This window comes from Bufo bufo, chromosome 5 (genome assembly GCF_905171765.1).
Source record: "Bufo bufo chromosome 5, aBufBuf1.1, whole genome shotgun sequence".
Classification (NCBI taxonomy): domain Eukaryota; kingdom Metazoa; phylum Chordata; class Amphibia; order Anura; family Bufonidae; genus Bufo; species Bufo bufo.
This window is the reverse complement of record NC_053393.1, coordinates 202,425,060-202,450,411: the sequence shown is the minus strand read 5'-3', so window position 1 is coordinate 202,450,411 and position 25,352 is coordinate 202,425,060. Positions and strand designations below refer to the sequence as shown.

General features: G+C 44.5%; 1 protein-coding gene across 1 annotated transcript in view; it reads right to left on the bottom strand.

Moving 5' to 3' along the window:
• The window catches only part of NEK11 (NIMA related kinase 11), a 284,450-nt gene that overhangs the window by 213,049 nt on the left and 46,049 nt on the right, over nucleotides 1-25,352 (bottom strand). The gene's annotated exons all lie outside the window — the stretch shown is intronic.

The window sequence follows — 25,352 nt, the reverse complement described above, 5'->3', positions numbered from 1 at the left end:
TTGAGGAAAAGTTAACAGATCAACATAGGGTAGAAAACAAAGGTTTTACAATGTTAGCAGTAAGTTCCATCGAGGGAAGTTGATTAAAAGAGACCTAAATGGAAGCAATTTTTCCCATTATTTATTCCTCTCTAGTCTGTCTCATATTACAATGAAATCTGTGAGAAAAGGAAAATTCAGATAAGACCTGTCTCTGGCTGTAAGGCAACAGACCAGAAGTCCCCCCGTCCCGTCCCCAACCGCAATGTCTATAATAGGAGACCAAAAACACAAAGCCCAGCCCCCTTAGAAAAGCCTCAACCCTCAGACAACCATATCCACAAGAAAATGGAAGAGATCAGGAAGGATTTGACACCTATAAGATTTCTATAACACTGTTTATTTCAGAAACATGCATAAAATCCTCCTCACTAAAAATAAAACTCCACTATTTCACACCCTAATTTCTAGGTTAAAGGCTACAAACACCTTTGGGGGGCAATTTTTTTTATCATTGCATTATACTAATTTTTTCAAATGGTTATTTTGAGCCCCTTTCTCTGTACAGCTTTGAGATTCTTTAATAGCATGCTCTGTGTTTCTATTGTGTTCTGCCAGGCAGCTCAGCTGATGGCTCCTTATCTCTGACCATATAAACACATTCATTATAGCTCAATCCTTATCGTACTGATAATAATGTAGTTCTTCAGTGTTTTTTTTTTAGCTATTAGTCATTTAGAGATAAGTGTTATTAGTTGACCAGCACAAAATTTAAGTGACAGTAAGATTCTCACAGCTAGGCAGAAGTTGAACCTTTCTAACAAAGCTGCTGAATATTTTTTTTAATAAAGATCAACTGAAAAATTATTTAAAGCCCAAAATGAGTAATATGCAACCATAAAAAAAAATTCCCCCCAAGGTGTACATAGCCTTTAAGTATAGTTTTAACCCCTTAACACATAATGCTGTACATGTATGACAGTGGTGATGTAATAAAGGATGATGTCAGAGCTTATCTCATCAATTGCTGTTTTGAAGAGGAAAATTATGTTTTCTCAATGATGTCACTAACTACAATGACATCGTTCATGTAGTCATTATATTTATTAAGAATCACTGTGACATTTCAATAAGATCTAAGGACAATATCATTTAAGAATACCAGACATTACTGTATGGTCAGCCGATCTCCTTTGTTATAAAATGTTTTATCCATTAGGACCTTGTCCAGGTTGGCATTGAACCGGTTTATCTCAACAGCTAAGGGGTAAAATTTTTATATACTTTTAGAGATATTGGCAAATCAAACTTCACAGCTTGTAGGGTTTTTTCAGGATAAAGACATTTATGCCCTACCCTCAGGATAGGTCATTAATACTGCATCAGACCAGTGGCGGTCTGATACTTGGCAGTTTCAACCGGCTTTGGCACTGAATACTACAGTTTATGAGAGGAAGCAGAAGGCTCTGTGCACTGTGTAGTTTTTGGAAATGGCGTACTGCAGCTCAGCTCCCAATTAATTGAATAGGAGATGAGCTGCAGTACCCCGGTATGGCCACTACACAGTGTATAGAGCTGTCTGCTTTAAGCGCCGAACACTGTATAGTTCCCAGCACTGGCGGCTGCCTGAAACATCTGATTGATGGGGGTGCTGGGTGTAGGCCCCTGAACAATTTGATATTGATGATCTATCTTGAGGATAGGTCATCAATATCTAGCCCAGACATCCCCTTTAATTTTAAATCAGGCCAATGATTATTATGAAATGGTCTATAACAACCCCCTACAGCTTGCTATAGACTTTCAAAAAATAGACACTTTTCTATTGTCCAGATTCTATTTTATGTAATGCAAATTGTATTTCAAGTTAAACCATCCTGAAATAAATCTCAGACTTTTGTTAGCCTGTAAATGACATATTCAGAGGCATACTTAAAAGTAATGTTAAATATAATTGCATAACTATTATATAATGCGTGAATAATTCACTGTAGAACTTTGGAGCACTATTGTCTTGAAGTACCGTATATAAAATAGGTCTCATTTATGAAATGTGGCTGTGCATTGTTCTGTTATCTCTCTGATAGAAAGGAATAGCCAGCGGCATGTCTGTATAAAACACCCAGGGAGGCTCAGCATTCTTCCTGGTGATAAAAGGCCCATAGTCATTGAAATAGTCTTTTCTCCAAGTAAAATGCCTCATTTGAGAAATCAGCATAAAGCAAAGGTCAACTAAGTATCACAATAAAGCATGCAGCCAACAAAAACTGAAAATTAGCAATCTGTGGAAAAATATTAAAGGGGTTGTTTCCGATCAGCATAAAACAACAAAATAAGGGATACTTACCTTAACGATCTCTTGTCGTCCCGTTCTGACACATACCGGGTCTCTGCTAGTTGCTCCTTCCTGGTCGCTCTTGTGTGCAATGGCTATAGCGGGGATTGGCTGAGTAGGTGCTCCAAGGCATTTCCTACGTTTCAAGAAGGGACCAGGAAGTGGAGACCAGCAAGAAACCTGCCACTCCTTTTTCCAAAGCTTACCGGGTACCCTCTAGTCTCTCCTTACTGGTTACTGGTGTTGCGTTTGCTGCCTATGCCCGCCACTGCCCCGCTGCTTCTATTAAGAACATTATTCATTGAGCTACTACTACTCCCATTTCTGCTACCACCATTCTTCACCTCTGCTTGCTGTGTGCAGTGGCACACAGCAAGGAGGTCACAGAGTGGCACAAAGACACAGTCTGAAGTTGGCAGCATCAGGAGAAGGCCACAGAGTGGCACAATGACAGAGTCTGGAGGTGGCAGCAGTATGAGGAGGCCACTGAGTGGCACAATGACAGAGTCTGGAGTTGGCAGCAGTATAAGGAGGCCACTGAGTGGCACAATGACAGACTCTTGAGGTGGCAGCAGTATGAGGAAGCCACAGAGTGGCACAATTACAGTGTGGAGGTGGCAGCAGCATGAGTAGGCCACAAAGTCGCACAATGACCGAGTGTGGAGGTGGCAGCAGCATGAGTAGACCAAAGAGTGGCACAATGACAGAGTCTGGAGGTGGCGGCAGCATGAGGAGACCACAGAGCGGCACAATAACAGAGTATGGAGGTGGCAGCAGCATGAGGAGACGACAGAGTGGCCCATTGACAGAGTGTGGAGGTGGTGGCAGCAGCAGCATCAGGAGGAGGCCACAGAGTGGCACAAAGACCGAGCCTGGAGGTGGCGACAGCAGCAGCATCAGGACGATACCACAGAATGGCAAGGTGACATAGTGTGGAGATGGCAGCAGCAGCATCATGATACCACAGAGTGGCAAGGTGACATAGTGTGGAGATGGCAGTAGCATCAGGATACCACACAGTGGCAAGGTGACATAGTGTGGATATGGCAGCAGCAGCATTGGGATACCACAGAGTGGCAAGGTGACATAGTGTGGAGATAGCAGCAGCAGCATCAGGATACCAGAGTGGCAAGGTGACATAGTGTGGAGATGGCAGCAGCAGCATCAGCAGACCACAGAGTGTGAAGGTGACATACTGTGGATATGGCAGCAGCAGCATCAGGAGACCATAAAGTGACCCGGTGACAGAGTGGAGTGGTGGGTGGCAATACCAGTACCTGCTGACGAAGGTGGGTGAAAGGAGCACTTGGCATTGGATGTGTGGCATCAGGCAGGTGGCAGCATCAGAGTAGCAGCTGAGGCAGGTAGCCAGAAGAAACTGGTCTCTTTTTTCAAGGTTTGGGTGAGGCGGCATGGATGATCTAATCAGATGCATCAGGCATTGGTGGGTGAAAATCCTGGCTAATCCACGCGTGATTCATCTTGACAAAGGTCAGTCTCTCCACATTTTGGGTGGACAGGCAAGTTCTCCTTGGGGTAACTATGGCCCCCGCCGCACTAAACACCCACTCTGATGCCACACTACTGGCCTGGCAGGACAGCTTTTCCAGGGCAAACTCTGCTAGTTGCGGCCACAAATCCAGTTTGGCTGCCCAGTAGTCCAGCGGATCTTCAATGTGGGTTGGCAGGGTGCTGTCCAGGTATGCAACCACCAGCTGGTTCAGGATCTACTCCAGGTCTACCTGCTGCTGCTGGTGAGTAGTTTCTTAACTCAGGCTTCTGCTGATGGAGCTGGAACTGCTCCTGCCACCCCACCCCTCCTCAGCAGCCATGGCAGTGGAATGTGAGTGCAGAGGGCCCCCACGGTCAGACCTGCGAGAGGATAGACGATGGCACAGATAGGCAGCGGCCAACTAACTACATAGGATGTCTCTGTAGTAGTTCAGTTTGTCCTCCCTCTCAATGGGTGTAAAAAAGGCCCCCATTTTTGACCGGTAGCGAGGGTCCAACAAGGTGGAGAGTCAGAAGTCATCCCTCTGCCGAATGGTGACAATTCGGCTGTCACTACTGTAAGAAGGAACAAGGAGCCGTCATTGACGGAAGATACGTGTCACAAGGTTCCTGGCCTCGGTGAGATAAGAACCAGATTTTTCCCTGAAGTGTCAGTTTTGCAGTTGCAGGCTGACACTTCAGCTGTTAGTATGGCTGTAAAGTCGATCCGGGCCGGTTCTTATTGGCAGCAGCCAAAGAGCAGGGTGGGTGGCTGTTCCCCACGGTCCCAGGCCGGGTTTTGGTTTGGGATAAAAACCCAGACAGCAATTTCAGCTGGGTGGATTATCCTCCATCTGTCAGTGGTGCTCTGTGTTTTTGGGAGCTGAAGAGTTCTGCCCTACTGCAAGGCTAGGAGCCGCATGAGAGCTGCAAGCTGGAAGCAGGCGCCCTAAAGCCTGCTGTGGACTGCCAGGTGACGTGTTTTTGAGTTCTGTGGACTTTTGCTGTCTAAATTAACACCAAGATTCTTGCGGTGTGAATTAACACCAGGACCCTGCCAAATATTGTGTTTCTTTTCTTCTGTATGTGTGAATAAAACACTGCACTGTTTAGGTTAAAGACGTTGTCATTGCCTCTGTACTGCGTCCACAAGCCTGTCTACCAGAGCAAATCCCCACACGTAAGGGAGCATGCATCCGGCCATTTGTGCAAGTGACTCGGAGGAACTCCCTGCCTCCATCTCCTCTGCATACTGCCACGGTGTGTCTGGGTCCTCTGTCTCATCTTCCTCATCACCCTGTAGCTCCTCTGGCTGCTCCTGCTCCTCCTCTCCTGTCACCTGAGTAGAAAAACCACCCATTTCGCTACACATTGCCTGTGCTCCAATGTCCTCATCCCCCTCTTCCAGTTCAGCCCCCACAGGGCTCATGTGGCCGTGTGAACTAGGCGCCACGTCTCCAGTCCCCTGACCAGCCTATGTTACCACTATCTGTTCCGGGACATGAAGCAGTGGAATGATGTTGTTTATCCCGTAGTCCTGGCAACTGACAAATAACGTGGCGTCCTCAAAGGGCCTGAGCAAACGGCAGGTTTCACGCATGAGCTGTGACTGGCTGACATTGAAGTTACACAGGGGAGTACTCCTATCATCTTGCATCATCAAGAAGTCGTTGATGGCCTTTCTCTGTTCGTATAGTCGGTCCAACATATGGAGGGTGGAATTCCAACGGGTGGAAACGTTGCATATTAGCCTATGTTGGGGGATGCCGTGCTGCCGATGCAGCTCAAGTAGGATGTGCTTTGCAGTGTACGAGTGGCTGAAGTGCATGCAAAGTTTCCTGGCTATTTTTACGATGTCTTGCAGATGGGTGGAAGACTTCAGGAACCGCTTGACAACCAGATTGAACATGTGTGCCATGCAGGGCGCGTGGCTCAGCCTTCCTTGATGCAGTACCGACACCATGTTATTCCCGTTGTCGGTCCCCATGGTTCCTGTTTTCAGTTGTCACAGAGAAAGCCAGGATTCGATTTCTTGATGAATCACACAGAGCAGTTCCTTCCCTGTGTGACTCAGTTCATCAAGGCAAACCAGGTGCAGAACAGCGTGACACCGCTGTGTTCTGCACATGTGGTATGCTGGAGGGAAACTGTGACTTGTCCTTGCAGTAGAGGATGAGGACATGGTGGAGGATGAGGAGGCAGAGGCAGATATTGTCACTGGACCAACGGCATGAGAACGTGGAGGCGGAAGCCGCATCACCTGGCCAAGTTGCTGGTGTGCCTTTGTAGGAACCACATTCAACCAGTAGGCCGTAAAGGACATGTAATGTCCCTGACCGTAGTTACAGCTCCACACGTCGGCACTGCCGTGCACTTTGCCAGATACCAATAGGCTCAAGGACTGGCCCAGAATGACTGATGAGGAGTAGAAGGAGCAGGAGCATCAGGACCGGCAGACGATGGAAAAGACAGACAGCTTCCTTCGGTTGAAGTGCTGGAGCCTTGAATGCCTGAAATTGCGTGCGGCGTGCCACTGGGTGATGCAGTGGTTGTTGCGGCAGGCTGGACCACATCGGAGCCCCGGTTCTCCCAGACCACTTTATGGTGATGCTGCATATGTTGATGCAGGGTCGTGCTGCCAACATTGGCACCCTGCCCACGCTTCACCTTCTGCCCACATATTATACATATGGCCATGTTGATCTACTCCGGCGGCTTCACAAAAAACTGCCACACCGCCGAGTAGCTCATTTTACCGCCAACACTACACACTGGCTGACTGCTACCGCCGCTGCTTCCGTGAACCCGTGCACCACTCCTTTCCAGGCAGGTAGACTGCTGCAAAGCGGGTGGTCTACCCCGTGCCCGTTTGGCTCCCGACCTCCCACTGCTGCCACCCTGCTGACTCCCGGCCACGCTAGCGACTTGCTGGCTCAGCCGCTGCCTCACAGGCAAGCTGCTACCCTCTTCTCCTGATGATGACGAAGCCCCTTCTTAACCCGGCTCCCAAGTGTGATCGGTTTCATCATTATCGAGTACTGTCTGCATGTCACTGATGTCCTCCTCAACGGTCTCTGGGTCAGGAGCCTGACCGGTCGCAACACCAGCTCCCATGCCACTCTCCTCATCAATACTTGCCGCCTAGCGGAGGAAGCGTGGTTGTCTCGTTCAGATCTAGGCTGGGCAGTAGCTGCTTACTGTCCTCTAGTACCTCGTCCTCGCTGTATAGTGAAGCTAAGCCCTCAGCATACATAACTTCTCTGGCTGAGGGAACAGAAAAGGACAGAGGCAGGTTGAGGACAGGTGAGGGCACAGGGCCTGCTCCCAGGCCATGCCAACTAAGGGTTGTGTCTGACGAACCCACCGACTGTTGGCTGGGGGTGTCTGATGTCACTTGGGATGAAGTTGATGACCGAGTTAACCAATCAAGAACGACTGGGTTGCTGGTCAAGACACGACTGCTAGATGACACCAGGAGCTCAGGCCTCTCGCTGCGACTCCTGCTGCCATGCCCCCTTACTCTGCTGCGACCTTTGCCTGCGCCAGAAACATTTAGGCCTCTGCCACTCCCCTGTGCAGGGCCTGGCACTTCTCTGTCTGACATACTGTTAGGCAGTGATGGCCAGTTCGCCGTGTACGCCCGCGAACACATGCGAGCTACCATCTTAACTCACAAGTCAGGCGAGGCACAGGTAAGTCCTTACCTGTGCCTGTGCGCGAGCCGGTCTGAAATTAAATGCGGTCTCCCGGAGCAGGCAGTTCCGAGAACAGCCGCCAGGGGCCTTCATCGGGCTGTTCTCGGAACTGCCTGCAACCGGAGACCGCATTCAATTTCAGACCGGCTCGCGCACAGGCACAGGTAAGGACTTACCTGTGCCTCGCCGGACTTGTGAGTTAAGATGGCAGCTCGCATGTGTTCGCGGGCGAACACGGCGAACTGGCCATCACTGCTGTTAGGGTGGGTTCACACTAGCGTTATGGAGTCTGTTATAACAGGGTTATACCAAAACATAACGGAATCCATAGGATGGAATGCAAAACTGAAGCCTTTAAGAGGCATTCCGTTTTGCTCCGTCCTAATAGAAGTCTATGGGAAAACATAACGGATCCGTCTGGGTCCCGTTATGCAAGACGGAAAACAAAGTCCTGTCGACAAGACTTTGTTTTCCGTCTTGCATAACGGGAACCAGACGGATCCAATTTGATTCCCATAGACTTCTATTAGGACGGAGAGCAAACTGAATGCCTTTTAAAGGCGTCCGTTTTGCATTCCGTCATAATGCAAGTTCATGGGCAGCAAAACGGATCCGCCCTTCCATCTTATGGATTTCGTTATGTTCCGTTATAACCCTGTTATAACGGAAAGCCATAACGGACTCCATAACGCTAGTGTGAACCCACCCTTAGCTGAGCTAAATAAATAAAAATGAAATTTAAACATCCCTTTTTGTACTGAAATACGCCACTAAACGCTTTCACAACATATAACTGCAGAAGTGAACTGCGTATATATATATTTTTTTGTACTGAAATACGCCACTAAACGCTTTCACCATATATAACTGCAGAAGTGAACTGCGTATATATTTTTCTTTTTGTACTGAAATAGACCACTAAACGCTTTCACCACATATAACTGCAGAAGTGAATTAAGAATATATATTTATTCTTGTACTGAAATACAGCACTAAACGTTTTCACCACATATAACTGAAGATGTGAATTGCGTATATACAGTCAGGTCCATAAAGATTGGGACATCAACACAATTCTAACATTTTTGGCTCTATACACCACCACAATGAATTTGAAATGAAACGAACAAGATGTGCTTTAACTGCAGACTGTCAGGTTTAATTTGAGGGCATTTACATCCAAATCAGGTGAACGGTGTAGGAATTACAACAGTTTGCATATGTGCCTCCCACTTGTTGAGGGACCAAAAGTAATGGGACAATTGGCTTCTCAGCTGTTCCATGGCCAGGTGTGTGTTATTCCCTCATTATCCCAATTACAATGAGCAGATAAAAGGTCCAGAGTTCATTTCAAGTGTGCTATTTGCATTTGGAATCTGTTGCTGTCAACTCTCAAGATGAGATCCAAAGAGCTGTCACTATCAGTGAAGCAAGCCATCATTAGGCTGAAAAAACAAAACGAACCCATCAGAGAGATAGCAAAAACATTAGTTGTGGCCAGAAAAACTGTTTGGAACATTCTTAAAAAGAAGGGACACACCGGTGAGCTCAGCAACACCAAAAGACCCGGAAGACCACAGAAAACAACTGTGGTGGATGACCGAAGAATTCTTTCCCTGGTGAAAAAAACACCCTTCACAACAGTTAGCCAGATCAAGAACACTCTCCAGGAGGTAGGTGTATGTGTGTCAAAGTAAACAATCAAGAGAAGACTTCACCAGAGTAAATACAGAGGGTTCACCACAAGATGTAAACCATTGGTGAGCCTCAAAAACGGGAAGGCCAGATTAGAGTTTACCAAACGACATCTGCAAAAGCCTTCACAGTTCTGGAACAACATCCTATGGACAGATGAGACCAAGATCAACTTGTACCAGAGTGATGGGAAGAGAAGAGTATGGAGAAGGAAATGAACTGCTCATGATCCTAAGCATACCACCTCATCAGTGAAGCATGGTGGTGGTAGTGTCATAGCATGTATGGCTGCCAATGGAACTGGTTCTTTTGTATTTATTGATGATGTGACTGCTGACAAAAGCAGCAGGATGAATTCTGAAGTGTTTCGGGCAATATTATCTGCTCATATTCAGCCAAATGCTTCAGAACTCATTGGACGGCGCTTCACAGTGCAGATGGACAATGACCCAAAGCATGCTGCAAAAGCAACCAAAGAGCTATTTAAGGGAAAGAAGTGTAATGTTATGCAATGGCCAAGTCAATCACCTGACCTGAATCCGATTGAGCATGCATTTCACTTTCTGAAGACAAAACTGAAGGGAAAATGCCCCAAGAACAAGCAGGAACTGAAGACAGTTGCAGTAGAGGCCTGGCAGAGCATCACCAGGGATGAGACCCAGTGTCTGGTGATGTCTATCCGTTCCAGACTTCAGGCTGTAATTGACTGCAAAGGATTTGCAACCAAGTATTATAAATTGAAAATTTGATTTATGATTATTATTCTGTCCCATTATTTTTGGTCCCTTAACAAGTGGGAGGCACATATGCAAACTGTTGTAATTGCTACACCGTTCACCTGATTTGGATGTAAATACCCTCAAATTAAAGCTGACAGTCTGCAGTTAAAGCACATCTTGTTAGTTTCATTTCAAATCCATTGTGGTAGTGTATAAAGCCAAAAATGCTAGAATTGTGTCGATGTCCCAATATTTATGGACCTGACTGTATTTTTCTTTTTGTACTGAAATACGCCACTAAACGATTTCATCACATATAACTGCAGAAGTGAACTGAGAATATACTTTTCTTTTTGTACTGAAATAGGCCACTAAACGCTTTCACCACATATAGCTGCAGAAGTGAACTGTGTGTATATTTTTCTTTTTGTACTGAAAAATGTCACTAAACACTTTCACCACATATAACTGCAGAAGTGAACTGAGAATATATTTTTCTTCTTGTACTGAAAGACGCCAATAAACGCTTTTACCACATATAAATTGACGGAACGATTTTACCACATATACTGTAACTGCAGAAGTGAACTGAGAATATAATTTTCTTTTTGTACTGAAATAGGCCACTAAACACTTTCACCACATATAACTGTAAAAGTGAACTAAGAATATATTTTTCTTTTTGTACTGAAATAGGCCACTAAACGCTTTTGCATATAACAGCAGAAGTGAACTGAGAATATAGTTTTCTTTTTGTACTGAAATAGGCCATTAAAAGATTTTACCGCAAATAACTGCAACAGTGAACTGCGTATACATTTTTTATTTTAGTAGTGAAATATGTCACTTAACGCTTTTACCACAAATAACTGCAACAGTGAACTGCTTATATATTTTTCTTTTTGTACTGAAATACGTCACTAAATGCTTTTACCACATATAACTGCAGAAGTGAACTGCATATATATTCTTCTTTTTGTAATGAAATACGCCACTAAACGCTTTCACCACATATAACTGCAGAAGTGAACTGCGTATACCGTTCACCTGATTTGGATGTAAATACCCTCAAATTAAAGCTGACAGTCTGCAGTTAAAGCACATCTTGTTAGTTTCATTTCAAATCCATTGTGGTGGTGTATAAAGCCAAAAATGCTAGAATTGTGTCGATGTCCCAATATTTATGGACCTGACTGTATTTTTCTTTTTGTACTGTAATACGCCACTAAACGATTTCATCACATATAACTGCAGAAGTGAACTGAGAATATACTTTTCTTTTTGTACTGAAATAGGCCACTAAACGCTTTCACCACATATAGCTGCAGAAGTGAACTGCGTGTATATTTTTCTTTTTGTACTGAAAAATGTCACTAAACACTTTCACCACATATAACTGCAGAAGTGAACTGAGAATATATTTTTCTTCTTGTACTGAAAGACGCCAATAAATGCTTTTACCACATATAAATTGAAGGAAGATATGTGTCACCGAGGTTCCTGGCCTCGGTGAGGTAAGAGCCGGTAATTTTAAGTGTCAGCGGCAGCTAGTGCTGACTGACACTTTTGGTTATTTAGTGTGGCTGTAAAGCCGATCCGGGGGCCGGCTCTTACTGGGAGCAGCCAAAGTGCAGGGTGGGTGGCTTTTCCCCACGTTCCAGGCCAGGTTTTGGTTAGGGATATAAAACCCAGCCAGCAGTCTCAGCTGTGGGTGGATTATTCTCCATCTGACAGTGGAGTTTTGCCAGTTTCTGTGTTAAGGCCTGAGAGTTTGGGCCGGGATTAAGGCCTGCAATATTGTTTGAATGAAAGCACGTGGACTTCTGTTTCACCCAATGACTTATGTGTTGCTGCCTGGTGTGAACAAACACCAGACTCAAGATGACTGCTTTTTCCTTGAAACTGAATTTTTGTTGTCACTTTCCTTATGTGTGAATAAAACACTTAACTGTTCAAGTTAAAGACGTTGTCGCCTCTATACTGCGTCGGCAAGCCTGTCTACCAGAGCAAATCCCCACAAACTGCAGAAGTGAACTTAGAATATATTTTTCTTCTTGTACTGAAATACGCCAATAAACAATTTTACCACATATACTGTAACTGCAGAAGTGAACTGAGAATATAATTTTCTTTTTGTACTGAAATAGGCCACTAAACACTTTCACCACATATAACTGTAGAAGTGAACTAAGAATATATTTTTCTTTTTGTACTGAAATAGGCCACTAAACGCTTTTGCATATAACAGCAGAAGTGAACTGAGAATATAGTTTTCTTTTTGTACTGAAATAGGCCATTAAAAGATTTTACCGCAAATAACTGCAACAGTGAACTGCGTATACATTTTTTATTTTAGTAGTGAAATATGTCACTTAACGCTTTTACCACAAATAACTGAAACAGTGAACTGCTTATATATTTTTCTTTTTGTACTGAAATACGTCACTAAATGCTTTTACCACATATAACTGCAGAAGTGAACTGCATATATATTCTTCTTTTTGTAATGAAATACGCCACTAAACGCTTTCACCACATATAACTGCAGAAGTGAACTGCGTATATATTTTTCTTTTAGTGCTGAACTACCGTATTTTCGCCCCATAAGACGCATTTTTCCCCCCAAAATGTGCGTCTTATGGGGCGAATACTAATGAAGCGCTTCCATTATGGACCGGGAAGCGGTGAAGGCTCTGTACTCTCCGCTTCCTGGTCCTCTGCTGTCGGCTGTGAAGGCTGCTCACAGTGTGAGGGTGCGCTGTGACCTCACGCTGTGTGTGCCAGTTCACGGCACAGCAGGCGGAGGAGGAGGAAGACAGAGCGTGGGCGGTGAGGAGCGGCGGCGTCCGGAGCAGGAGAGGTAAGTGATTTTTTAATTTTATTCCATATGAAGCTAATGGGGCTGAAATATCACTTCTGGGGGCTGGTGACAAAAAATGGGGGCTGAAATATCATTTTTATACAAAAATTTGTTTCGCAAACAGTCGGTTGCTGCTGTGCATAGGGTTCCCACCCCAGGTAATATTTTTACAAAGATCACAGCAGATAAGTGAGATATTCTTTGTGTTTTTATTTTTTTCAAAATAAAGTATAGTAACATACGGCAGTACGTGTGTAAACGTTTTCGGCTATGCAAAGCCTTCCTCAGACACTGTGCCGCAGTGTGATGTGGATATGGTGAAAAGAGGGTGATGATTATGCCAATAGAAACGGAGCTGTGCTCCAAATACACCCAACTTTGGTGTATTTGGAGCACAGCTCCGTTTCTATTGGCATAATCATCACCCTCTTTTCACCATATCCACATCACACTGCGGCACAGTGTCTGAGGAAGGCTTTGCATAGCCGAAAACGTTTACACACGTACTGCCGTATGTTACTATACTTTATTTTGAAACAAAATAAAAAGAAAAACACAAAGAATATCTCACTTATCTGCTGTGATCTTTGTAAAAAAAAGGCTGAAATATCATGTCACCGCCAGTTCTGTGAGAAGGTCTGGCAGACGTTCTTCTCTACCTCTTGTATGATGTTCTTTGTTTTGGTTTACCTTTCTCATCTCTTTTCCTTCTGCCAGGTGTCACTTATTTAGACTAATCGTCTTCCTTTATATTCCCTCCCATACTGCCTCACTTTGCGGTTTATACTACTTCCTGGATGAAGTGTTCACTGCTGGAGGCTGCTTCTGCTGTTTGCTCAGATAAGTCCTTTACTTTATTGTGTTTCCTTGCTGGCTTGATTCTAGGTGACCCTGACTCCGTCCGTACTAAGTACAGGGAGCCGGTGGTCGTGTCCCCTCACTATTATAGGGTTTTCAGGTATCACACAGGCTTAGGTACGAGGGCATGCAATCGTCTACCATCGAGATCCTTGCATGTGCATAGCAGTCAGGAAGAGCTCTTATGGTTTTATAGGGCTCACCTATAAGCTCCTTAGTTTGGGATCAAGCCAGTCGCTCGTTTATTTATAAGTTCCAGCTATCTGAAAACTTCATCTGTGACATATCACTTCTGAGGGCTGGTGACAAAAAATGGGGGCTGAAATATCACTACTGGGGGCTGTTGAGAGGCAATGGGGGCTCAAATAACACGTCTGGGGGCTGGTGAGAGGCACTGGGGGCTGAAGAGAGGCTGCTGGGAGCTGATATCAGGCTACTGGTGGCTGATATGAGGCTACTGGGGGCTGATGAGAGGCATTGGGCTCTTATCTGAAGTCTGATTGGGGGTCATTCACATTGGGGTCTGAGCTGAGGTCTGATTGGGGTCTTATTAACATTAGGGGTCTGATTGGTGGTCGGACCTGAGGTGTAATGAAAATTTTTCTTTTCTTATTGTTCTCCTCTAAAACCTAGGTGCATCTTATGGACCTGTGCGTCTTATAGGGCAAAAAATACGGTACGTCACTAAACGCTTTTACCACAAATAACTGCAAAAGTGAACTGCGTATATATTTTTATTTTAGTACTGAAATACGTCACTAAACGCTTTCACCACATATAACTGCAGAAGTGAACTGAGAACATATTTTTCTTCTTGTACTGAAATACGCCACTAAATGCTTTCACCACATATAACTGCAGAAGTGAACTTTTCTTTTTCCACAGATATAAGCCACTAAAGGCTTTTCAACATAGCACTTGCACCCCAAGAACAAATTGCTGGGATGACAGAGCTATCTAATAGCTATTTGGATCCCCAAATAATCTTTCTCTGCACTTGTAAATCGCTTTTTTTTCACAATGGAGGTTTTTCCTATCACTGTCCCTAGTGCCTTTTGACGTCTCTCCCTGCACTAAGATGCTGTGAAATGATTCCTCCCTATCCTTTCCCTGCACTTATAAATAGTTTTTTCAGTTTTTCTTTTTCGCAATGAGGTTTTTCCTATTGCTGTCCCTAGTGCCTTCTCACGTCTGTCCCTGCTGGAAAATGTCCAAGATGGATGAGGCTGTTTATAAGGCTGTGACATCACAGGGTTGGCTGGCTGCTGATTTACTGCATGCATGGCATTATGGGTCATCCTGCCTTCCCAGAGTTCCTTGCCCCATGTCCTCACACGTGTAGCCGCCATTTAAGCCGCCATTTTAGGAAAAATTGCGATTCGTTACCACGAAGCGCGAGGAAATTCGCATTCGTTGCGAATCAAATTTTTCCTGAAATTCGGATCGAATTCCACTTTGTCTTCTTCAATTCGCTCATCTTTAGTTTTGACCAATGAGAAATTGTTCCATTACTTTTTCTCCTTTTCATACAAATGTCCAGGAATTTTAATGCAAGGTAAAGTAAAGTAATCATTTTTGGAAAAGCAGTCTTATGGTTTTTTCTGAGCATTATGGCAATCAGGTAGCACCAGTGTGGCAGGGAATACTAAGGGTCCGCTATGAATAAGCCTGTAGAGTTGTATCTTTTTCTGTATTATGCAACTAGTGGCGTCGCTAGAGGGGGGCGAGGGGGGGCAATCGCCCCCCCCCATGTTGTTCTTTGCCCCCCCGGGTGCCCCCCCGCTGATTCCCCCAGATGAATACTAATGAGCGCTTCCATTATGGAAGCGCTCATTAGTACCGAAGGACCAGGAAGTGGTGAACGCTCTGTACTTACCACATCCTGGTCCTCGGCTGTCGGCTGTGCAGGGCTGCGCACAGCGTGAGGGCGCTCTGTGACCTCACGCTGTGCACGCCAGTTCAGAGCACAGTCGACTGAGGACAGGCAGGCGGTGTCCAGGAGCAGGAGAGGTAAGTGTTTTTTTATTTTATAATGGGGGCATAATGGGGGCTAATCATATGAGGCATAATGGGGGCTAATCATATGAGGCATAATGGGGGCTAATCATATGAGGCATAATGGGGGCTAATCATATGAGGCATAATGGGAGCTATATATTGTTCCTAGAGTCGCCACTGTATGGAACTGTAGGCACTCTGTGTGACACAGCATGGTCCCTCCATGAGGAGACACATTTGACAATCTATCTCATACAATATGGGCTCACAAAGGCTATCCACACAAAACGGATCTAATAATATGGCAGGATAGGTTGTGTAATATGTTTAGCAGCCATGCAGAGAAGATATAGTGAGTTCACCATCACCACCTCCTCTGGGTGACGTAATCTGATACTTCAGTTAGCAGGCGCAAGTCTTTGTCCCACAAGACAGATTTCTAATAAATTTCAGAGAAAAAGTTTGTTTATAATGGGGGGTGTCACGGCCTTTGGTGTGCGCTGTAACACTGTTGCCACGCTTGCAGTTGCCTGTGGCAACGTGTTGCTTTTTATGCTTGTGTGTGCACTTCCCCTTTAAGTTGTTTCCTGCTTCTGTCTGGAGGTTGTTGGGGTTTATGTCATCCTTGGTGTGGTACTGGGTGTGGTTCCTAAGCTCTATTTATCCTTGTGTTTTGAGCCTGAGATCTAGTTTTGTCTCCAGCCTTGGTGTGTGTGTTGGAGTGTTGATGTTCATGGATTCCATCTGTCCAGTCTTGGGGCCATCCTAGTTGAACATCAATGTCACCCCTTTGTTTCTATGTTCTATCCCCTACCCTTACCTGTTGTTGTGTTTGGTGTGGGTTGATGTTATGGGTGGGTGGTGATGTCTTGTTTGGTGTACTATGTCTGGCATGTTTGGTGTTATGCCTGGGATGGTTGCTAGACATCCCCTTGTCTGTCTATGCCTCCGGAAGGGAGCCCCATTGGTTTCCTGGAGGGGTGAACCTAAAGTTTAGGAGCAGCCTTGCCTGGAGCCAGCTTGCATCCGGTGTTCGCAGGAGGTTCCAGGTTGTTTGGTTGTCGTCCCATCTTTGCTGCGGCAGGTAAGTTTTTGTTGTTCTGGTGTGTTGTTGTTTTACCTGGTGCTTACCTGCTGTTCAGTTGCTGCTCTATCTTTCTTCCATCTGTTACTAGGCCACTGGAGACTCTGGTTCGTCTGTGTCCTTGAGGAACTGGTTGTCTCCTATTCCTTACCCATGCAAGGGACCGTTAGGGCCAGCAGTATCTAGGTTCCAGTGTATAAGCTTTCCCACCTTTAGGGGGCGCTCATACGGTCAGGAGATCAGGGTAAGGATTAGGGCGGCTGTAGGAGGTGACCTGCGCCTTTTCCCTGTGTCAAGGATTAGTAACAGCCCGCCTAATATGGTAGGGAGTTTCCCCCATTCCCCACCGTGACAGGGGGAGGGCAACAAACAACTGATAACTGTAGAACAATGCATTTTTCTCTGATAAGATATATTACAAAGTTTCTTATATTTGTCTGTACTATTGATTTATGCAAAGGTATCTGAAAATTCAACCATTTAAATAGGTAAAATTCCCTGAGAAGAAGCAATTATTTTTCTACTGCCACCAATTCCTCTAAAAAATATTGTATTGTCAGAAAAAAAAAAAAGAATTTGTACACACAATTTCCAGAGAGCCGTCTAATAGAGAAAACATGTAGAGTGATTTGTTTCAATGCTGATACAAGAGGTTATATCTTCAGGGACTTCCTCATCATTGGCGATATCATGGCTTTTATTGTTCCTTGGTTCTCACAGATGATGTCACTTACACATCTGCAAGGCCCTCTGAGACCTTTGTTAAATATCACTTAATGCATGCTCTTCCAGGGCTGAGGATGGCAGAGGGAGGTAGATGTGATAGCTGGTCACCTTTGCCAGTTACTGACTTTGAAGATGTTTAGTGACATGACAGGTGCCTGGCTTGTTAGGATGGCACATTTTCCTCAATGACCTTGGTAATTTTTACATCTGTAGGTATGAAGACTTCACACTGTGGCTTTGAATTACTGCACCAGCCTGTCTTAGGTCCCTTGAAAAGGATGAAATGGAATAATGATACCTGTTCTGTCAGAACAAGAGTGACAGGGGTACATGCCGGTAATGATAGGGAGCTGCATTATGTTTAGTCTGCAACACCGAGAAATACAGGGAAACCGCCAGGATGTTTTTCACACTCCAAATAAATACATTTCTTGCTGTGGATTAGCATTATCAAAGGATGGGGCCTGACATGAACCGCATTAAAACTGATTTAAAGGTAACAGACACAATAATGATGATGATGATGACCATGACAACATTTATATAACGCTTTTCTCATTTTAATGTGCGGTAATGAGATTATTTACTGTCATAAGATTATGAACAACCAAGGCTCTGGTTCTGCTATAGAAAATCTCATTAGAGAAAGCCTCTTGGTGCAGAGATATAGCTTGGGGGTAGTAAAATCTTAGGATTTAGGAAATGTACAGTATATCACACATACTATAGATGTGTAATTCTGTGCTGATTCATTTCTGAATATATTTTTATAGTAGTGGAACATAGACGAACTCACTCAATGTCTGATTGGTGGTGGTCTGACACTTAGGCTGGGTTCACACGGGTGTTGCGGGAAAATGTGCGGGTGCGTTGCGGGAACACCCGCGATTTTTCCGCGCGAGTGCAAAACATTGTAATGCGTTTTGCACTCGCGTGAGAAAAATCGCGCATGTTTGGGATCGGTGTTCTGTAGATTGTATTATTTCCCCTTATAACATAGTTATAAGGGAAAATAATAGCATTCTGAATACAGAATGCATAGTAAACTAGCGCAGGAGGGGTTAATTTTTTAAAAAAAATAATTTAACTCACCTTAGTCCATTTGATCGCGTAGCCCGGCATCTCCTTCTGTCTCCTTTGCTGAACAGGACCTGTGGTGACGTCACTCCGGTCATCACATGATCCATCACCATGGTAAAAGATCATGTGATGGATCATGTGATGACCGGAGTGACGTCACCAAAGGTCCTTTACCTGCAATGAATGCTCACCACAGGTCCTGTTCAGTAAAGGAGACAGAAGGAGATGCCGGACTACGCGATCAAGTGGACTAAGGTGAGTTAAATTTTTTTTTATTTTTTTTAACCCCTCCAGCGCTAGTTTACTATGCATTCTGTATTCAGAATGCTATTATTTTCCCTTATAACATGTTATAAGGGAAAATAATAATGATCGGGTCTCCATCCCGATCGTCTCCTAGCAACCGTGCGTGAAAATCGCAACGCATCCGCACTTGCTTGCGGATGCTTGCGATTTTCACGCAACCCCATTCACTTCTATGGGGCCTGCGTTGCGTGAAAATCACCGCTCATCTGAACAGCCCCATTGAAATGAATGGGTCGGGATTCAGTGCGGGTGCAATACGTTCACCTACTGCATTGCACCCGCGCGGAAATCTCGCCCGTGTGAACGCAGCCTAAGCCCCCCACCAATCCGCTCTGCCCCCTAGAATTACACAGCTCCATTTCATAGTGGACGGACCTGAGTACTGCAGTGCTGCTGCCACTTACTTCAATACCCCCGGCACCAGAGCATCGATCAGATATTCATGGCTTATCCTGAGAAAAATCCCAGACAACCCCTTTAAGGGAAAAATATCTACATATATATTGGATTGAAAGGTTCCCTGTACGTTGAGTGTTGAGACCTCCACTGATTGCTAGACAAACGCTCACATAGACCGTTGAATCTTCTTGCTGTAGGAGACATAGATTTTCTATTGAACATGAGCTCATACATAGATTTTCTATTGAACATGAGCTCATGTCAATTTCGTATCCTGCAGCAAGGATTACAAAAATGAATAAAGAATAAAAATATCAAAAGAAAAATGCTGTTTAGTAACGTGTACGTTGTATACCATATATGTATTTTCATTAAAGGTGTCCCATCTGGACATTTACGGCATATTGATAGAATATATCATAAATGTCTGATAGGATTTGGTCCTAGAGATGGGACCCACGCCTATCTCAAGAGTGAGGCCCAGCAGTGGATAAAGTGCACGATGCGCATGGCAGCGATGGCAGTGAATGGAGAAAGCTGCGCATGTACAGCTTGTTCTCCACTCACAGGGGGTCCCTATTGAGAGAGGAGCAGGTCCTAGAGGTGGGACCCATACTTATCAGTTATTAATGGCATATTCTATCTATATGCCACAAATGTCCAGATGGGACAACCCCCTAGGGTGCTTTCACATGTCATTTTTTTGTGGCATTTTTCTACACTTTTGCAGTAAAAATGCCACCTCCAGATGTCATCTGAAGGTCTATGAGAAATATGATATGCAGGCCCCTTTTTTGCTACTGGTGTTTTTGTTCATTAGGCGACTTTTATTTGTCTTTCTGGCTTCTTTTCAAAGACGCTGCACGCTTTGTCTCTTTCCAGGTGTTTTTACATCACCTTTTTTCTCTATTGGAAAAAATTCCAGGAAGAAAACACTTAGTAGTAAGAAACTTAGGAAGATTTACGAAACTGTCTAAAAGAAAAACTTTTATTTTTGTATTTGCTGCCCACAACAACCAATCAGAGCTCAATTTTTGGAGGACACCATAATAAATAAAAGCTGAACTGTGATTGGTCGCTATCAACCACAAGGACGGTTCTTCTTTTAGTCAGTTTCATAATTCTCCCCCATTACGTGCAATCATGCCAGAAAAAAATGCTACAAAAACAGCAAAAAAACGCAGGTGACAAAAAGCAACCAAAGAAATGCAAGAGCTTATTCTGGTGTGTCACTCAGCTCCATTCAAACAGACATATTTAGGCATAAAGAGACACGACTGTTTCTCGCTTCCGCGAGCTATCCGTTGTGGATCCATATGGCCAACCTTTGAAGTTGAGTGAATGTCCTATACTGGATCAGACTTGCCGATACAAGTTTGGGAATGAGAAATCCGTCCATTTTTTAATGGATGTTTTCTACAGATTGACACAGCCTAAGGCCTCATGCATACGGTCGTTGTTTGGGTCCGCATCCGAGCCGCCGTTTTGGCGGCTTGGATGCGGACCCAATCACTTCAATGGGGCTGCAACAGATGCGGACAGCACTCTGTGTGCTGTCCGCATCCGTTGCTCCGTTCCGCGGCCCCGCTAAAAAAATATAACATGTCCTATTCTTGTCCGCGCTTTGTGAACAAGAATAGGCATTTATATTGAAGGCTGTCCGTGCCGTTCCACAAATTGCGGAACCCGCACGGACGCCATCAGTGTTTTTTGCGGACCGCAAAACACACCAGTCATGTGCATGCGGCCTAAGAAGGATAACAGTCAAGGTGCTGTATTATGAGTTAATAATTATCTCTATGAACAGGTTAGGCTACTTTCACACTAGCGTTTTTTGAGGATCCGTCTACAATAATACAACCGCATGCATCCGTCATGAATGGATCCGGTTGTATTATGTCTTCTATAGTCCTGACTGATCGGTCATGAACACCATTGAAAGTCAACGGGGGACGGATCCGTTTTCTATTGTGTCAGAGAAAACGGATCCGTCCCCACTGACTTACATTGTGTGCCAGGACGGATCCGTCTTGCTCCGCACCACATCGCGGACAGAAAAACGCTGCAGGCAGTGTTTTGGTGTCCGCCTCCAGAGCGGAATGGTGACGGAACGGAGGCAAACTGATGCATTCTGAGCGGATCCTTTTCCATTCAGAATGCATTAGGGCAAAACTGATCCGTTTTGGACCGCTTGTGAGAGCCCATGACGGATCTCAGAAACAGAAAGCCAAAACGCTAGTGTGAAAGTAGCCTTATGTACGTGCACCAGCGTAGGGTGGCGGATATAAAGCTTCTCGCTACTGGAATGAACCAGGATGTGAGTAACTAGGCGCGCATCGTCTGTACAGAATAATGAGCATATACTTCAACTGATCAGTGAATCACCTTGTGTTCCTTCTATAGAAGGTGGCCTTGAATCCACTTTTGTACCTGACATTTGTAAGGTATTCTCTTTAGTGAGGAGCGTGTGGAGAGGACAGGAAAAGTACAGAGCTGGGATTAATGCAGACAAACAGAACTATAAAATCATATTTCACCAAACGATTTCCGGGGCACGGTGTCTTATGTAAGGTTCTTGTATTAAACCATCGGAACAAACAGTATTTTACGTACTCAAAAATGAATATGTAAGATGTATGCAAGAATATCTCACAGCAATCTACTAGAACATGGTATTTGGTGGATTACTGGACTCAGTTTTCAAGAAAAAAGGGCCATAAGGTAATTTTTCTGAGTTAAAGGGAATCTAGCAGCTTCAAAACTAGAGTATGCGATGTGTAGAGTAAGTGATTCTGAGTCCGGTTATGTAATTTTCATCTTCATATTCACTTGAACTCCAACAAACCAGCAGTAAAATGCATTGAAAGGACTCCTCCACGAGTCCCCTCCATGATGTGCAGGAGCACAGGAGTCCTCTCAGTGCATTTTACAGCTGGATTGTGGTAGCAGTGTCAGAATGCAAGGGAGTAGGACGATAAAAATTACATAACTGAACTCAGCGTCACTCACACTATACACCATATACTGTAGTTAGGGGGGGGTTTCAGAGCTGACGGATTCCCTTTAAGAGAGGGTGGCTACAATGGCTCGGAGGACCCAAAACTTGCATGCATTTTATGGACAGCCTTTTGAATTCAACAGGTACCACGTAATGGTTTGTTAGCTCTTTAGGGGCACCGCAGGTGACCACCACTGTAATTTAGCAGATGCCAATTTCTTGATGACACCTTACATGCAGCAATGTCAAGGTAGACATTGAGTGTTTGATTTTAACCATGCCGGGGCCGCTGAATGCCAATTAAAGGGCATCTGTCAGTAGATTTGTACCTATGACACTGGCTGACCTGTTACATGTGCACTTGGCAGCTGAAGGCATCTGTGCTAGTCCCATGTTCACATGTGTCCGAATTGCTAAGAAAAATGAAGTTTAAGTTTTAATATATGCAAATGTGACTCTAGAAACAATGGGGGCGTTGCCATTACTCCTAGAGGCTCTGCTCTCTCTGAAACTGCTGCGCCCTCTCCACTTTGATTGACAGGGCCAGGCAGTATAAATGTGATTACGCCTGTCTGGCCCTGTTAATCAAAGTGCAGAGGGCACTATTTTATTATTAACATTAACACAGACAAATTATACATATTTGGTATCCTCTTAATAGTACCAAGCCAGAAGTAAATAAAAAAAAATGCAAAAAGACAATGATAGAACTGTGTTTTCCCCATTCTCCTCAAGAAGGAGTTAATAAAATGAATCTTTAAGTTATATGTACCCCAAAATGGTAGCACAGAAAAATACAACTCCTCGCAGGGGTACATTGGTGAAAAAATAAAACACTTATGGCTCTCAGAATGAGGCGACTTAAAGGGAACCTGTCACCGGGATTTTGTGTATAGAGCTGAGGACATGGGTTGCTAGATCGCCGCTAGCACATCCGCTCATCTCAGGTTAATTTGCATATGTATAAAATCATTTTTTTTACACAATAAAAGCACACAGAGCTATGGGGACTGCGGATGTGCTAACGGCCATTTAAGCAACCCATGTCCTCAGCTCTATACCCAAAATCCAGGTGACAGGTTCCCTTTAAAGGTAAGCCCTTTGGTACTGAAGTGGTTAACAAAACAGCATGTCGGAATCAGGTTCAGACTGGCCCACAGGGGTACAGGTGAATCCCCCGGTGGGCCCCTGAGCAAGATGGGCCCTTAGTCTCCCACCCCCTGCACCAGTGGCACATAACACAGTAGACTTACTGCACTACTTACATATATTCAATGTACAGCACCTCCACCAGCCTATGTTCATAGAAAAAACTTGATAGATTATTTATTATATTTGAATGTATCCGTACATTGGGACCCCAAAATAAATTTGACTGGTGGGCCCTAGGCACCCCAGTCCGACACTGGTCGGAATGGAAACTGTACCCAATGAATGACCGATGAATGTGATGTCATATGGCCTAGGAAGAGGCCGTGGCGCTCACGGAGCACCGCAGCCTCTTCATACAGAAAAAAAAAAACTATTGGTCGGCACAAGGAAGGGGGAATGTCTGGGGAAAATGGAGGGAGGGAGACCAAGTTAGGAAGACAGCCCCAGGCCTATGATGCACTTAATCTTCCCCTAATTTTGGCGCCTATCAGATTATTATTTTTGCTCCTATTAAGAAAATCCACATAGATATGAGGCTACTTTCACATTAGCGTTTTCAATTCCGCTATTTAGATCCGTCACAGGATCTCAATAGTGGAAGAAAATGCTTCAGTTTTGTCCCCATTCATTGTCAATGGGGACAAAACTGAACTGAACTAAACGGAATGCACCAAAATGCATTCTGTTCCGTTTGGTTGCGCACCCATCGCAGACAGAATAGCGCTGCAAGCAGCATTTTTTTTTTTTTTCCGCTATGTGGTGCGGTGTAAGACTGTTCCGTCCTAGGACACAATGTAAGTCAATGGGGACGGATCTGTTTTCTCTGACACAATAGAAAACGGATCCGTCCCCCATTGACTTTCAATGGTGTTCATGACCGATCCGTCATGGCTATAGAAGACATAATACATCCGTTTATGACGGATACATGCGGTTGTATTATGGTAACGGAAGCGTTTTTGCAGATCCATGACAGAAAGTAGCCTAAACTGGTCTACTGGGCACCTATCTACAGTTGTCAGCAGTTCTGAGGGGTTAAAACTGCTTACAGATTCCCTTTAAAATCCAGAATAATGTAATTATACCACCTTTTGTTTGGATATGAGAAAATAATCCAAAGCTCCCTGACCAGGATAGATGAAGCATGACCTCACGCTCTCACACTTTTCAAAAAACGGTTCTACAAAGATGTAGCTTGAGAGTAAAAACTGTGACATGTCACTGCAGAGTTCTCGGAGTCAACAAGGTGAAGACTCTCCTATCAAGCTCATGTCTCAGTGGGGACGTGATTTTCATTTTTTAAACTCAACTTCTTGGAGGAAATAATACTGATTCTAATATTGCCTTGTCCATGGTATACATCGACATGCCGTAAGTCCGGGTTGGGCAATCACTTTTTATTAGAAGGTTTCCTTATCAGATGTTGGGTCTCTTAGGGCTCATGCACATGACCGTATGTAATCTGCGGTCTGCAAAACACGGATCCACAAAATAATGCCTGCCCTTGTCCGCAAAACGGACAAGAATAGGATATATTCAATTTTTTTTGCGCAATGGACTTGCAGACATACGGATGCGGAATGCACACTGAGTCGTTTTCATTTTTTTGCGGCACCACTGAAATGAAACGATCCGCGGCATATGGGCCGCAAAAAAATACAGAACAGACATGGACAAAAAATACATTCGTGTGCATGACCCCTTAGGCCTGGTCCACACTTCAGTTATTTGGTCAGTTATTTCCATCAGTTATTGTGAGAACCAGTAGTGAAGCCTACTCAGGGATAAGGTATAATGATTTTATTTGCACCTATTCTGTGTTTTTGACCCACACCTGGTTTTGGCGAATAACTGATTGAAACAACTGATCAAATAACTGTTAACCTCTTCAGGACACATGACGTACCGGTACGGCATGTGTATTTCCGATCACTGCCGCCCGTCGGGCGGTGATCGGAACCCGGTGCCTGCGGCTAA